Below are 14013 nucleotides of genomic sequence, written 5' to 3' on the forward strand. Positions count from 1 at the left end.
TCACCTAACAGTTTAATAAACAAAAGTTAAACTTAAGCAGACAAGGAACAGTACTGAATCATTAACATTATATGTACTATAACGTTTAGTCAGCTCGAAGAACAGTGTTTATCAGTGTATTTGAAAAATACAAACGGTGATGGACACTGTTGATGATGTTAAGTTTGAGAAAATGATTTAAAACTAAAAAAACTATACAAAATACTATCAGAAACCCACCGAATATGTCAGCCTATGTCACAATAACATATAATCAGTAGGTGTCTGACATTGTTTTGTATAGTTTTTAACTGATTTTCCCAAACTTAACGTATTCAACAGAGTCCGCGACCATTCGTCTTTTTCAAATATATAGATAAACACTGCGTTTTTCAGCCGATTAAACATTTTACATTAAATAAAAACACTAAAAAAGTATCCAGTTAGATAGAAACGTAATTTACCTTACCTTTGCTTTCATTTATTCGTTTTTGAACAACTTTTTCGAATCCGTGTATAGTAACACCCCCCTTACCCAAATATTAATTAAAAACTCACATTTTTTAATGCAATAAAAAAGAAAACTATTTAGCCTTTCAATGGTTTAGCAACTTTCGGCTTAATCCACTGAATGTTGGTCGAGCCCAAGCCATGATTGATGGTAACTCCCGAAGATCCGGATCCAATTCTGCAAGAGTACCATATTTTTTTTTATTTTCGCCTTTTTTTTTTTTACTTTTTGGAGTTGATTGCTGTACTAAGAATATAAGAAACATGCATTTCCTCTTTTTATTAGAATTTTCCATTACACGAAATTAAGCCACAGCAACGCGTGGCAGGGTACAGCTAGTATGTATTTATATATATGTATGTATATATATGCATATATATATATATACACACACACACACACACACATATACACACACACACACATACATGATGTGAATAATGGAAATAGTATTCCGACGAAATAGAGAAATAAAAAGGAACAAGCCGAGTGCTGTGTCCATCAATGTTTCGTCTTTATGTCGAGACTTCCTCTATGAATCCCAAGTTTTTTTTTTTTTTTTTTTTTTTTTTTTTTGTACAAGGTAGTCACCACTTATCAAGGCCCGGAAGCCACTCGGGGATAAGGGTTATTGTGTGTACAGTATGTTAGTGTTAGAGATTTGATAAAAGTGTCTTAAGGAGGCGGTTTATCAGAAATTTGTTTACATTGGACTTGAAGACATCCCGGTTGTAGTCAGGTGGGAAACAGGTAACAGGAACAGTTCCACAGGCATGCACTTCTAAGAAAGAAACTTTGTTCATGGAATCTACATTTTGATTTTGGCAGAGATAAGGAGTGGGGAAAATTTTTGACAGTGGTTTCAGCTAGGTGGGTGTTTATCATGAAAGATTAGCAAGAGGGGATGAGAGATTGGAGTTCAGACGAGCACCTGCCATGGTAGTAATGATAAAACAGACAGACTCGCAACGTCTATCCTGTGGGAGAGAGGTTGCAGGGAAGAGAAAAGGGCATTACCCACTAGGCTACAAAGCCTATTTTGTACTCTGTCAAGACAGGATAGGCTGTTTTTAGCAGCTCCTGCCCAGATGTGGCAGCGGTACTCCATCCTTAAATGTACTTGGCTTTTATACAGATAAAGAATTGCATCAGGGGTGAGATATCTTCTGGAGCGGTAGAAGGATCCTACCATTTTTCCAGCGACCTTGGCAACTGACTTGATTTACGTATTCCATTTCAGGTCAGGAGTAAAGGTCAAGCCCAGAAGCTTATCAAAACATGGAGCTTCCCCTAGATGAGAGCCACCCATTTCAATTGATGCCAGATGGGGATCAGAGCGTTGATGATGTAAAGATAGGAACTTGGTTTTAGATGCATTGAAAGTAACCAGCCACCTCCTCCCCCACTGTACCATGCGTTGTTTTTTATAAGTTTAAAAAAAGATTTGTTGAAAGTCTCAATACTTCTATTTACTGTCTTTAAATCATATTTAAGAATAGCATAATTTAGTCAGACATCACTATCCGGTCATGGCTGACAGATAAAGAACAACTTACCCATTTGATTAAATAACGAGCTCAGTTTAAAATAGGTTTGTGAATTCAGTATAAAGATTCTTACGTTCGAAAAGATGGACCTGAAGAAGATCAGAGGTTACATCGGCGAAAACGTTGTGAAAATAACAACCAAAATGAGAATAGTAGTCCAAATTAATCCAATAATACAAATTATCAATCCTCATCTAAAAAATTCTAAAACAAAAAAGCTAAAGAAAATAAAATATATATAATCTAGTGATGGGATGACTCTTAAATTTTTCTCCATTCTGATACAATTACAGATTCTTTTCTAAATTCCCGATTCCGATACAAATACCGAATCCGATTCCGATTCTTTAAAAAACAAAAGTAGTTATTTACTTAATTAATAAATTAGTTAATACTTGGGGTTTGTATTACTGTACACATAGATTCGAAAAAGTTGTCAAAAAGCAAATATATAACAAATAAATATTATCAAAGGCAAGATAAGTTACTCTTCTACCAAACTGGATATATTTTTTGTGTTTTTATTCAATGTAACATGTTTATTCAGCTCGAAAATAATGTAGTGTTTACCGATGTATTGGAAAATTCAAAATGGCGCCCGACACTCTCTTTAACATGGTAAGTTTGGGAAAAGGTGTTATAAATAATAAACTAGACAAAATACTATTACAAAAACACCGAATATATGTTAACTTATGTCACGGTAACATATAATGAGTGAATTTCTAACAGTATTTTGTCTAGTTTATTATTTATAACACCTTTTCCTGAACTTACCGTGTTAAAGAGATTGTCGGGCGCCATTTTGAATTTTCCAATACATCGGTAAACACTGTATGCTTTTCGAGCTGAATAAACATGTTACATTGAATAAATACACGAAAAATATATCCAGTTAGGTAGAAAAGTAACTTATCTTGCCTTTGATAACATTTATTTGTTATATATTTGTTTTGTTTTTTTGACAACTTTTTCGAATCTATGTGTACAGTAATACAAACCTAATACTTGAATATCATTCTCACAGTTATTGTAAGGGCAGGTACGTTTAAATGTTGACATAATTTCATTTTTAATTCAATAAACTTCTAAAATGTTGAAAAGAATTCGAAAGTATTTAAACTATCGAATAAAAAGTCATTTAAATATTATTTGGAGGGAACCGAACCGAACCGCTTAGTTCCCATCTAAAATTATATTCCCGTAAAGAACGATCCTAAAATCTATTTTCAATCCCTATTGATTCCATTGTCGCTTAATATTCCTACAATCCCTAAAGTACGTAATTTTTTGTTGCTATTTTTCCGGTGTCTAATTTTCCGTTGCATCATTTTCTGGGTACCATTTAATTATCAATGATGTTTGAAAGCATTTTTCTTTTCTTTAAAAATATTTTATTTAATTTTTAAGCATGCTTTTTTTTTTTCTGAACATTGTGCGAATTGATTGCATTCTTTTAAAGGTTAACATGCGAATTTATGCAAAGTTTTTTTTTCTTTTTTATACAAATAAAATAAATTTACATTATATTTTGATGTTATTATGATTTTAATTTTAGTAATAATTTGAAAATAATAAATATTTATTATAAATACCAATAATGGAAAATTAAGCTAAAAATTTAAAAGAATCGTTTTTGGAATCGGAAAATAGACACATTTTTATCGATTCGGTTACCAATTCCGATACCTAAAGAAGTTCCGATTTTCCGAATCTCGATTCCGATTAATCGTCCCAACTCTAATATAAACAATAAGATATATATATATATATATATATATATATATATATATATATATATATATTCTTTATTTCAAACAATAAATTCTTAACTTAAATATATTTTTATATATATATTTTAATCTACAGAATTCAACTTTAATCATTAAACTTATATATATATATATATATATATATATATATATATATATATATATATATATATATATATATTATTATTATTATTATTATTATTATTATTATTAATGTTTATATAGTAATCTCAACCAAATTAAAAAGCTTGCTACAACCAAAATAAGAAATAGATCTTGTCATAATAAACAGCATAACATATGATAACCAATACGACATCTACAATAAACAATAAGATATAAATAATAAATAAAATCTGTTCAAAGCAATTAGTTTCAAGTTTGAAATTCTTCCTACCATGCAATTCCAGGTATGTCTCTATCTCGTTGGTATGTAGACAATGCCAGGCATATTTACGTTCGTACATATATCGATAAAGCGACTCCTTCCTGGATCATTAACAACATTGAATGAAAATGTATTCTATCGATAAAAAGAGACAACTGCAATGGATTATAAAACTAATCCATTTAGACAACTAATCCCCAAACGTGTATTGGATAATCTATTTGATTAGCTGAGTGAGAATTATGTCATATAAACGGCTTGACTATCACGGTAGAGAAAAATACACAAAACATTTTACACTTTTAAACACACTGAGCATTTTTACATACCAACAACTCAATCACACTCCAATCACACTCCAATCACACTAATCATTTTCACACTCTAACAACACTAATCATTTTCATACTCTAACAACACTAATCAATTTCACACTCCAACCAGACTAATCATTTTCACACTTCAATCACACTTATCATTTTCACACTCCAATCATACAAAAATGTTCACACTCTAATAACACTAATCATTTTCACACTCTAATAACACTAATCATTTTAACGCTCCAATAACACTAATCATTTTCACACTCCAATAACACTAATCCTTTTTACACTCCAATCACACTAATCATTTTCACACTCCAATAACACTAATCATTTTTACACTCCAATCACAATAATCATTTTCACACTCCAATGACACTAACCAATTACACACTCTAACATGACTAATTATTTTTACACTCCGATCACACTAATCATTTTCACACTCCAATCACAAATATTTTCGTACTCCTATCACACTAATTATTTTCACACTCCAATCACACTAATCATTTTCACACTCCAATCACACTAATCATTTTCACACACTAATCATTTTCACACTCCAATTGCACAAATATTTTCATACTCCAACAACACTAACCAATTTCACACTCCACCCAAACTAATTATTTTCACACTACAATCACACTAATCATTTTCACATTCCAACAACGTTTGTATACTCGAAACACACATTTTCGCATTCAAAACGGCATCAACTTTATTTTCTCTAAATAAAAATTGTAACCAACACAAAATCTACCTTAAAAATTAGTTTTCTAGGGGTTTCCGAGTGTGCTGAAAACGAATATTTAAAGTTTTCCGCAAATAAGTAGTTTTCCGGATATTAAGCAACGTAATTCTTTATGTTATACGTGGTGGTCATTGTTGCACGGCTGTATCGATAGTGGAGAATCCTTTTTAAGACATTTACGGAGTGAATAGAGCCGCGACCTTTGTAGAGGGCCGTGATAGAGCTTTAATGTGTAAAAAGGTTGGCGCTTCTGTATTATGATAAAGAAAAAATATTGGATTTCAAGTGAAACAAATACTATCTACGTAATTACCAGGTCTCAAATAGTAACATATCTAAAAGTTACGAAAAACGATAAGGTAAAAAAATAATTATTAATGAAAAAAGAAATTTGTAAAAGGAAGTGAAATCACTTATTCAAAAAAAAAAAAGAAAAAAGAAAAAAAAGAGATAAGTTGACAGGGGAGATAATAAAGTTCTGCTGCTGACGTCATGTGACGACCGTAATTCAAAATGTCCTCATCTCAGCTTTATCGAAACTGTTTTTCATTAATAATTATTTTTGTACCTTATCGTTTTCCTTAATTTTTGGATATGCTACCATTTATGACCTGACAATTACGTTTGTACCATTTGTTTTACTTGAAATTCAATATTTTTTCGTCATTATGATATTAGAAGCACCAAAAAGTTTTTTATCTTTATTTTTTTTTATAGAATTTTTAATTTTTATTTTATAGTTTAGTTTAATTCTTAATAATAAGAAGTGTCGTTTTAACCCTAGATTTTATAACTTAGCAAATGAAAATGGATCATTTTCTATTTCATTCACATAAATTATTTAAAGTGGTTTTAGTATTACTAACTCCCAAACAACTTATTTTTACTTTGAATTTTTTTTTGGGGGGGGGGGCGGAGAAACAGATAACATTGAACAACTAATTTATAACAAGCATGCTCGTAGACATGAAACGCCGAAATGAAAAGTCGACCAGAAAAATATAGTCACCATCTTTATAAACAAGTTCACTAGGTTATTTTTACCTGGTTTCCACCTTAATGACGACTTTTCTGTATTTTCGGGTATGCTGAAAACGAATATCGCATTTAAATTTTCCGCAAATAAGTAGTTTTCCGGATATATAAGCAGTGTAATTTCTTATGTTATTACTGGTGGCCATCTTGGTACGCGCGAACGCGCTGTCTTGTGTGTAAACCCAACACCGAGAAACTAAGATGGCCACCAGCAATAACATAAGAAATGACATTGTTTAATATCCGAAAAACTACTTATTTGCGAAAAATTTACATGCGATATTCGTTTTCAGCATACCTGAAAACATATTAAAAGTCGTGGTGCTTCTCTGCTTCTGCAATTGTGCTATTTTTAAATAGTTTTTTCGGGTTAAATTCAAGCTTCATGATATCTTTTTTTTATTCGATTGTTAGGTGGAAACACAGAATAATTACAAAACGCCCTCCCCTCCCCATGTTAAGAATGGATTTCAAAATAATAACGTTATTATTTCAGCACGGTGACAAAAGTACACAAGTACCAAAGTCGTCATTTTAAAGGAAAAAATTGCCGATTCTTTTCTTTTTAAAAGAATAAATACAAAAAGAGAACGAAACATTTAACCCTTTTTAGATGCAAAGTTTTCAACTAAAGTATTTACGTGACTGAAATAGGACTTAACCAAAATTTCTAAGAAAAGAAATGAAAAATTTACCTTTGTTTTGAAGTGAGTTCTTCTTCTTCTTCTTCTTCTTCTTCTTCTTCACCGTGATGTCAATTGATGAAGAGAAAGAAAACGTTTTTCTTTTTTCTCATCTTTACCAAAATGAATAAACTTTTTACAAATCAAGAAAAAACAATTCTTTTTAGTTTGTAACTTTTTCCAGGGTAAAAAAAAAAAAATTAGTTTACATCTTTTTCTTCTTCTTTCCTTTTATCGGCTTCGCGCGCGTGTGTGTGCGTGTGTGTGTGTGTGTGTGTGTGTGTATGCGCGTGCGTGTGTGTTTGTGTGTGTGTGTGTGTGTGTGTGCGCGTTTAAACTTTCCGTCTACTTTAAATAAATAATAGTTTTTGAGTACAAATAATATTAGATTTTTTTTCCCAAGATCTTGGCGCTTCGTTTTATTTCCCTTTTTCAACTTCGTTGTTATTCAAAACGAACCTGAGCAGCACGCCACAGCACCTTGCAAGAAAGCGTTCAATGTCGTCTCCTCGATCGAAACTAACGAACTATACTATACGATAGTAAGTAACAGTTAATCATCGGTGAAAATAATTATCACACACAAAACGGCATCCGACCATCAGCACCCCCACATCTCTTTCCTCACCCCGTAAAGATAAAAGAAGAAGAAGAAGAAGAAGAAGAAGAAGACAAAGTATCGACTTTTCGTCCTAAAGCATTTAACGTTTTAGTTGGCATACACGTCTTAATATATGCCTAAAACTGTCTATTTCTGTGCTACGTATTATGAATGTCTGTTTCAACACGTGTCCGTTGTCCATCAATGAATATGCAGAAAAAACAAAAAACAAAAAAAATGCATGTCATCGTCAAATATTATGAGTAGGTAAACTGAAATGCTTGTCTAGAACCTGACCTCCCACCTAAAAAAAAAAAAAAAAAAGCAAGAATAGAAAAAAATTGGCGCTTCTACACTATTGGGACGAAATTTCGGAGATCGTAATACTGAATTTCACATGTATCTACGTATTCCTCGTAAGATGACTATATCCAAAAATTACGAAAATCGGTAAGGTAGAAAATTATTTATTAAAGAAAATAAAAAAAATAGAATTTGATGAAAACGATCGTAAGACACAGGAGGGTTCAAAAGGGATGTAATTTTCCGTTTTGATTTTAAACAAGATGGCGGCAATTTTCACCTGCTAACACTATTAAAGTTTTTTTTTTAATAATTCATTAATATTCAGGTAATTTCGACTTCGTAATTTGGAAGCTAACATTGTAACTTATTAGAATTGACAAAAAAAAAAAAATCAGTTGAAACCATTGTTTTTTACATCTGAAAACTCCATTTATCGACTAGAAAATCTCGTCCCAATTCTGTAGAAGCGTCGAGAAATCTGTATGATGTACGTACCCGTGACGAAAAGAAAACATCATACACCAAAAATCACGTAAATTGATCAATTAGTTTTATTTTTAAATAAGAAAATCAAATCTTGTGGCTAAGTGAACAGCAGCAATATCGTGACGCCATCTTGAAAGTTGTGATATTTTAGAAAGCCATTCTTAAAATAGGGACATGGAGAAAACTCAAATTCGCTTAAAAGTTAATTTTCTTTATACACATTAAAACTACTTGATCAATTTACGTGATTTTTGGTGTACGAGATTTTCTTTCCGTGTACGTACATCATACAGGGTTTTTTTTTTTTTTAATATGGGGGAATTCTGGACAAGTACCAAAATAACTCCTACTATAGCAAGTGAGTGGTTTCAACTTAATCCTATTTACTTGTCTCCCCAAGATGGCAAATTTAAACACAAGGTCGTTTTAATGTGGTCGAAAATCCAGCTCACTTCAAAATACCTGTATAATTCCGTTGCCACTCCCAGGCATTTCCCTCGCTATTTGTCGTTATGAACAAAGTATATTATTTCGATTGTTTTGCTGTATTTCCCGTAGTCTTTTGACTAGAAACAAAGTCCTGATACTACACTCTATCCTCCACTCACTAACCAATGACAGAAAAGATATAACTCTATTTTACTAACGTAATTAAAAAAAAATCATTTTTCTTTAAAAGTACGATATCGTCGCATTTTACATTTTGAAAAATTTATTTTCTTCCGCCATTAGGCAGTGCTCATTCGCCCCTGTTTTGTGTTTAGAATGTGTGGGGTTATGTTGCGGTCAACTACTGGTCAGATTGTATTAAGGGACCCCCTTCACCCGAATAAATCATTGTTACCTGTCCCATCCTGTCGGCCCTTCGCAGGCTTCTGCCGGACATTTTTATTTCAATACATAAAGGCAGCTTATAGGTAGAGGTCGGATCTGTTTTTGTGCTCCGTTGACAGTCAACACTGAAAGTCTATCTTTGAAAACAGAAAGGTCTCTAAAGAGAGGTAGCTGTTGACTCGTCGACGTCTTTCATTCCTATTCCTTTTGTAAAGAACAAAGCGTTCTAAAATGAGGAAAGGAAAACGAATATTAATTTCCTGACGAACAGTCCAAAAGAAATTATTCCCGTAAAGGCAACTTAAAAAAAAAAAAATTTAAAAAAAAAAAAACAAAAAAAAAACATATCGAGTCCAAAAGAAGAAACAGTGAATCCTTTCAAAATGTTTTATTTTCAGATGACAGTGTAGCAGACAAAATTGCAACGAACACAAGCAGGAGCGAATTATCGCGACTGGAGATTTTGAATACATTTCCTTCCTGGCTTGTCCAATCAGAAATCAGCTCTGTCACGTGACCAAATTTATAAAAGGTTAAACCGGCAATTTTCCCTCTCTCTTTCTTCCTGGATCTTGGACTGACAACAACTCTACGTGGAATGGACTTGTCCCCCTTCCCCACAACTTTTCTCTTTGGACTCAACAGAACTCACCCGGCCTTCGGGCTCGGGGTTCGACTAAGACGTGAATACAACATTACTATCCGTTGTGTCTGCACAAATAATTAACAAGAACACGAAAGTAAAGGTATACAATAATATATTAGGAAGAAAAGTTATATACATATTTACATGTCTTCAGATATACTTCAGTTGGAGATATTCCGGCAGGTGGAGTGTTGCATGTCTTACTGGAGGCAATATCGGCGCCTTGCCTATTTGGCGGTCGGTTGCCGAACTCCCCCGGTATTGGTGATTGATACCTTTATATATCTCACTCACAACACTATCTCTACACACGGACTTCAATGCGGTATTTTAGACACAAACATACATGAACTCTGTCTTTTTCAACAAGCTTGTCTAAGCTTTAATCTACGTCTCCACACAGGAACACTTTCCACGACTAATCCGTTTCCTTATTCTTGCTAACGAAGATAATCAATATAAAGCTGTTTTTTAAATGTTAGAATGAGACTTCTCGACTTACATTTTGAACATGCAACGTTCGTCTACATATTATTCCACAACAGCCTGCCAAATACAATTTAAAGAAATCAAAGAAAAGAAGATTTCATTTCGTATACATTAGCGAACTTTTAAACGTTTGGACTTTTTACACATGTGAAGATTTTCTTCACACCAGACTAAAACTACAGACTTTGAACGAAATCAATAATAATAATAATAATAATAATAATAATAATAATAATAATAATAATAATAATTTTGTTACTTGATGCTCCTCAATTGTCTCGTAACGACAGCTTCTAATAGTTTCTTTGGGTTTAAGAAATAACCAAAAGTCACAGGGAGCAAGATTTAGATTATAGGGAGAGTGAGGAACTGTCTTAATGCTCATCTTGGTCAAATAGACTTCAGTTCCTCACAAATAATTGTGTGTACAATTCCTACACTGACATAAAACTGTGCACATATTGTCTCTATAGGCGCACAACGGTCCTTATCCATGAAATTCTTTATTTGGTCAATCAACTGTGCTGTTCTGATTCCTCCCACACCTCTCATCGTACCTCACAGACTCCCTGCCTTCCTTGAATCTCTTATGCCACTCAAAAACTGATACTCGATTCATGTAAGATGATCCAAAAGCAGTCTGAAGCATTCCATACGCTTCTATGGCATTTATTTTCAAGTTTAAACTAGAATTTTATTGCATATCGTTTTAAAGTGTCCTTATGTCCAGATTACATTTTTTAAATTCATTAGATGTGACAATCAGGCTTTAGTAGGGTGCATTCCAATTCCTGCTGTAGCTATTCATTTGAACCTGAAATCATAAACAATTGGTCAGTCATCACATGAAGATGTATAGCAATAGTATACTGAAATTTTAGGAGTCTAGGACAATTTTAAATATCTGTACAAAAAAGTCTGGAAACTTATTTAAGACATGTCATAAGTCTGTCTACTTTCTATTTATGTAATATGACACAGGATTAGGTAATCTCTCGACGAGGGCTTCGTTTCAAGAGCAATAATTCTTAACATATCAAAGGCTTTTAATAGGGCATGGCATAACGGTCTAGTTCACAGGATAACCAGCTAGGGAAGAGCTGGAAATATCCTCTCAATTATTAAATCCTTGTTCTCCAATAGGCTTGTAAGAGTAGTCGTCAATGTGCAGAAATCAGAAGCTCATAATATCAATGCTAGCGTCCCTCAGGGTTCCAGCCTAGGCCCAACTCTCTTCTTAATCTTCATCAATAATCCTCCAAATCAAATTCTTAGATCATTCGTAGACATTTATGCAAACAACACCACAACACTGCAAAGGCCAGCAATGAACAAGCTCGACAGAATGCTCCAAAAACAATTTTCAAAAATCCTTATTCTGTGGAGTTTCTAAGAATGTTATTTTTGCTATTCTTCTCATCAGATAAAAGAAAGAAATTAGCAAATTATTATAATAGTAGAGCTAAAATTTCCTGGTTAAAGCATTAAATGAAACAGCAATTTATGATAGTTAATCATAAATTGCAAAACAAATGTGTTCATGTCTGTTAAAAACATGTGAAAAAATGGAGGAAATGAAAAAAACAAAACAAAAAAAAAAACAAACAAACCGAGACTAAAAATTCCAGTGTGCATGAAGACTCACTACATGGTAAATCCGAAAAGCAAAGGAAATTAAAAAATAAATAAATAAATAAAAAAATAAATAGTCAGAATTTAAAAGTCAGTGGAATGTGCAAGTGAGTTGTAGAGTGAAGAAAACAAAATAATAATCCAAGTGGAGAAGTAATTTCAGGGCGAGAAATAATCAAGCTGGAAAAGAAGTTCAATGCAGCTTAAATGAATATAAAATTACTCTTGCATGTGGTGAAATAGTCCAAAATGGCGAAGGTGTTTTCAGTCAAATACAAAAAACAGCAGATTTGCTTCCATGGTTGATTTTGCATCATATATACCGTACTTTGGGGTAATTGCACCAACTAAAAAAAAGGGCTCTTTATATGCGTGGTTGCCAAAAGAGTACTTTTAGCTAGTTGGCGCAATTACTCCAAAGTATGATATATATATATATATATATATATATATATATATATATATATATATATATATATATATTACTTTTCTTTGACATCTAAATATAAAATTCTATTTAATAAAAATACTACAGAAACATATGACATAATTTTTCAATTGCTATTTTAATTATTACTGGTAAGGTCACGATCTCAATCAAATTTATGGGCATCCCTACGAAAAAGAATTCAAAGTGAAATAGATTATTTACTTTCTTACAGCTAATTTGCGATTTCTAAAAAAAAAAAATAACAAACTCTCCCACTCCTTACAAAGATTTCAGATGTACGATAAAAATTAAAACCGAAAATCTTTCTTCAATCTATATCCTTCAAATGTAAAAATTGTAATGCGTATATTAATTTTAAATTTTTTAAGGAATTTTAAAGTGGTGGGGGGAGTAGAAAAAATAGATTCATGACCCCCCCCCCAAAAAAAAAAATGTTTTCCAGACGAAAATCTACACAAATGTTTCCTGAAAATTAATAAAAAAAATTTTATTGAATAAAATTTCATAAGCAGAGTTTTCTGTATCTAGAGGTTCCACTGAATTTTAGAATGTGCTCTGATGAACTCCACACACTTGTACCTCCCAATAAGCAGCAAAATGCCACTGTTGAGATTCATAGATGCCAGAAAACCTTTTACTCAAATAGTTTCTTCTCTCGAATTGCTAGACTTTAGTATTCCCTCTCTGGTCCCTGTTTCCCCTCACTGTACGGACATGCAAAAGTTTAAGTGTAATGTGAAGCGACATCTTGCTGTTCGACTCCCTACATAGTATTCCTGAAAATTTTGTCCCAAATAGTAGTCCTTTACATCGAACTGGCACTGTGTCTCGTATGGGGTGGAAAAGCTGTAAAAAAAATCCCATTTAATTTATTTCAGAAATTACTTTGTCCAGATCAGAATTATTTTTCAATCACCATCATCTTAAAAAAGGTGTATCTTGTCAAAGTCTGGAATCCATCAGCCATGACCGAGCAGATGTCTTAAGCAATTTGTAACTGTATTCTTAGTATTTTCTGCAGGTAAATTGATAATGTAAATTTATTTGTTTTTAAATTTTAGTGTCTTCGCCTGAATTTGATGCTCGATTCCAACATGGGCCGTACTGTCAATCATGTGGTTTCTGTTACTGCTGTAAAAAAAAAAAAAAAAGGATTCTCCATCCTAAAAAAACTACAACCCCAGTTTAACACGTGTGACAATGTTTTATTTTGATGAAGTTACTGTGATATTTTTCTCTAACTGAACAATTGGCCTGAAAATCAGGGCAAACATTACAAAAAACGAAAAATTATAATTAATTACAAAAGATTTAGATGAAAAAAGAATATAAGCCGCAATTTAATGGCCTGAACATAATACGATGAAAACTTGTAATAAAAACTGTTTTATCTTGTTGCTTTTGTTAAATATTAGTAAATAATGAACCATTTTGAGTTAAAATCAATTTAGTATTTTGCTTATATTATCTTAAGAAGAACGCACTTGAAATGTGTAAATATGCTGAAATAATTACTGACTTCCGTTTGTTTGAAAACTCCATTGTTTTTTCTAGCGATTATTTCAGCACA

The 14013-nt window shown here is 32.4% G+C and overlaps 1 protein-coding gene across 3 annotated transcripts in view; it reads right to left on the reverse strand.

Moving 5' to 3' along the window:
- Positions 1 to 7847, reverse strand: part of LOC145291182 (uncharacterized) — a 134329-nt gene extending 126482 nt beyond the window's left edge. The window contains exon 1 of one of the 3 annotated variants that reach the window (XM_080136759.1): positions 7011 to 7847. The gene's annotated coding sequence lies outside the window, so the exon portion shown is untranslated. The remainder of the gene's footprint in view (positions 1 to 7010) is intronic. The other 2 variants (XM_080136760.1, XM_080136758.1) reach the window with 2 other exon arrangements.
- Between the last annotated feature and the right edge of the window lie 6166 nt (positions 7848 to 14013).

Source organism: Euprymna scolopes, chromosome 12 (assembly GCF_053919585.1).
Source record: "Euprymna scolopes isolate OS-2025 chromosome 12, ASM5391958v1, whole genome shotgun sequence".
In the NCBI taxonomy this organism is placed as follows: Eukaryota; Metazoa; Mollusca; class Cephalopoda; order Sepiida; family Sepiolidae; genus Euprymna; species Euprymna scolopes.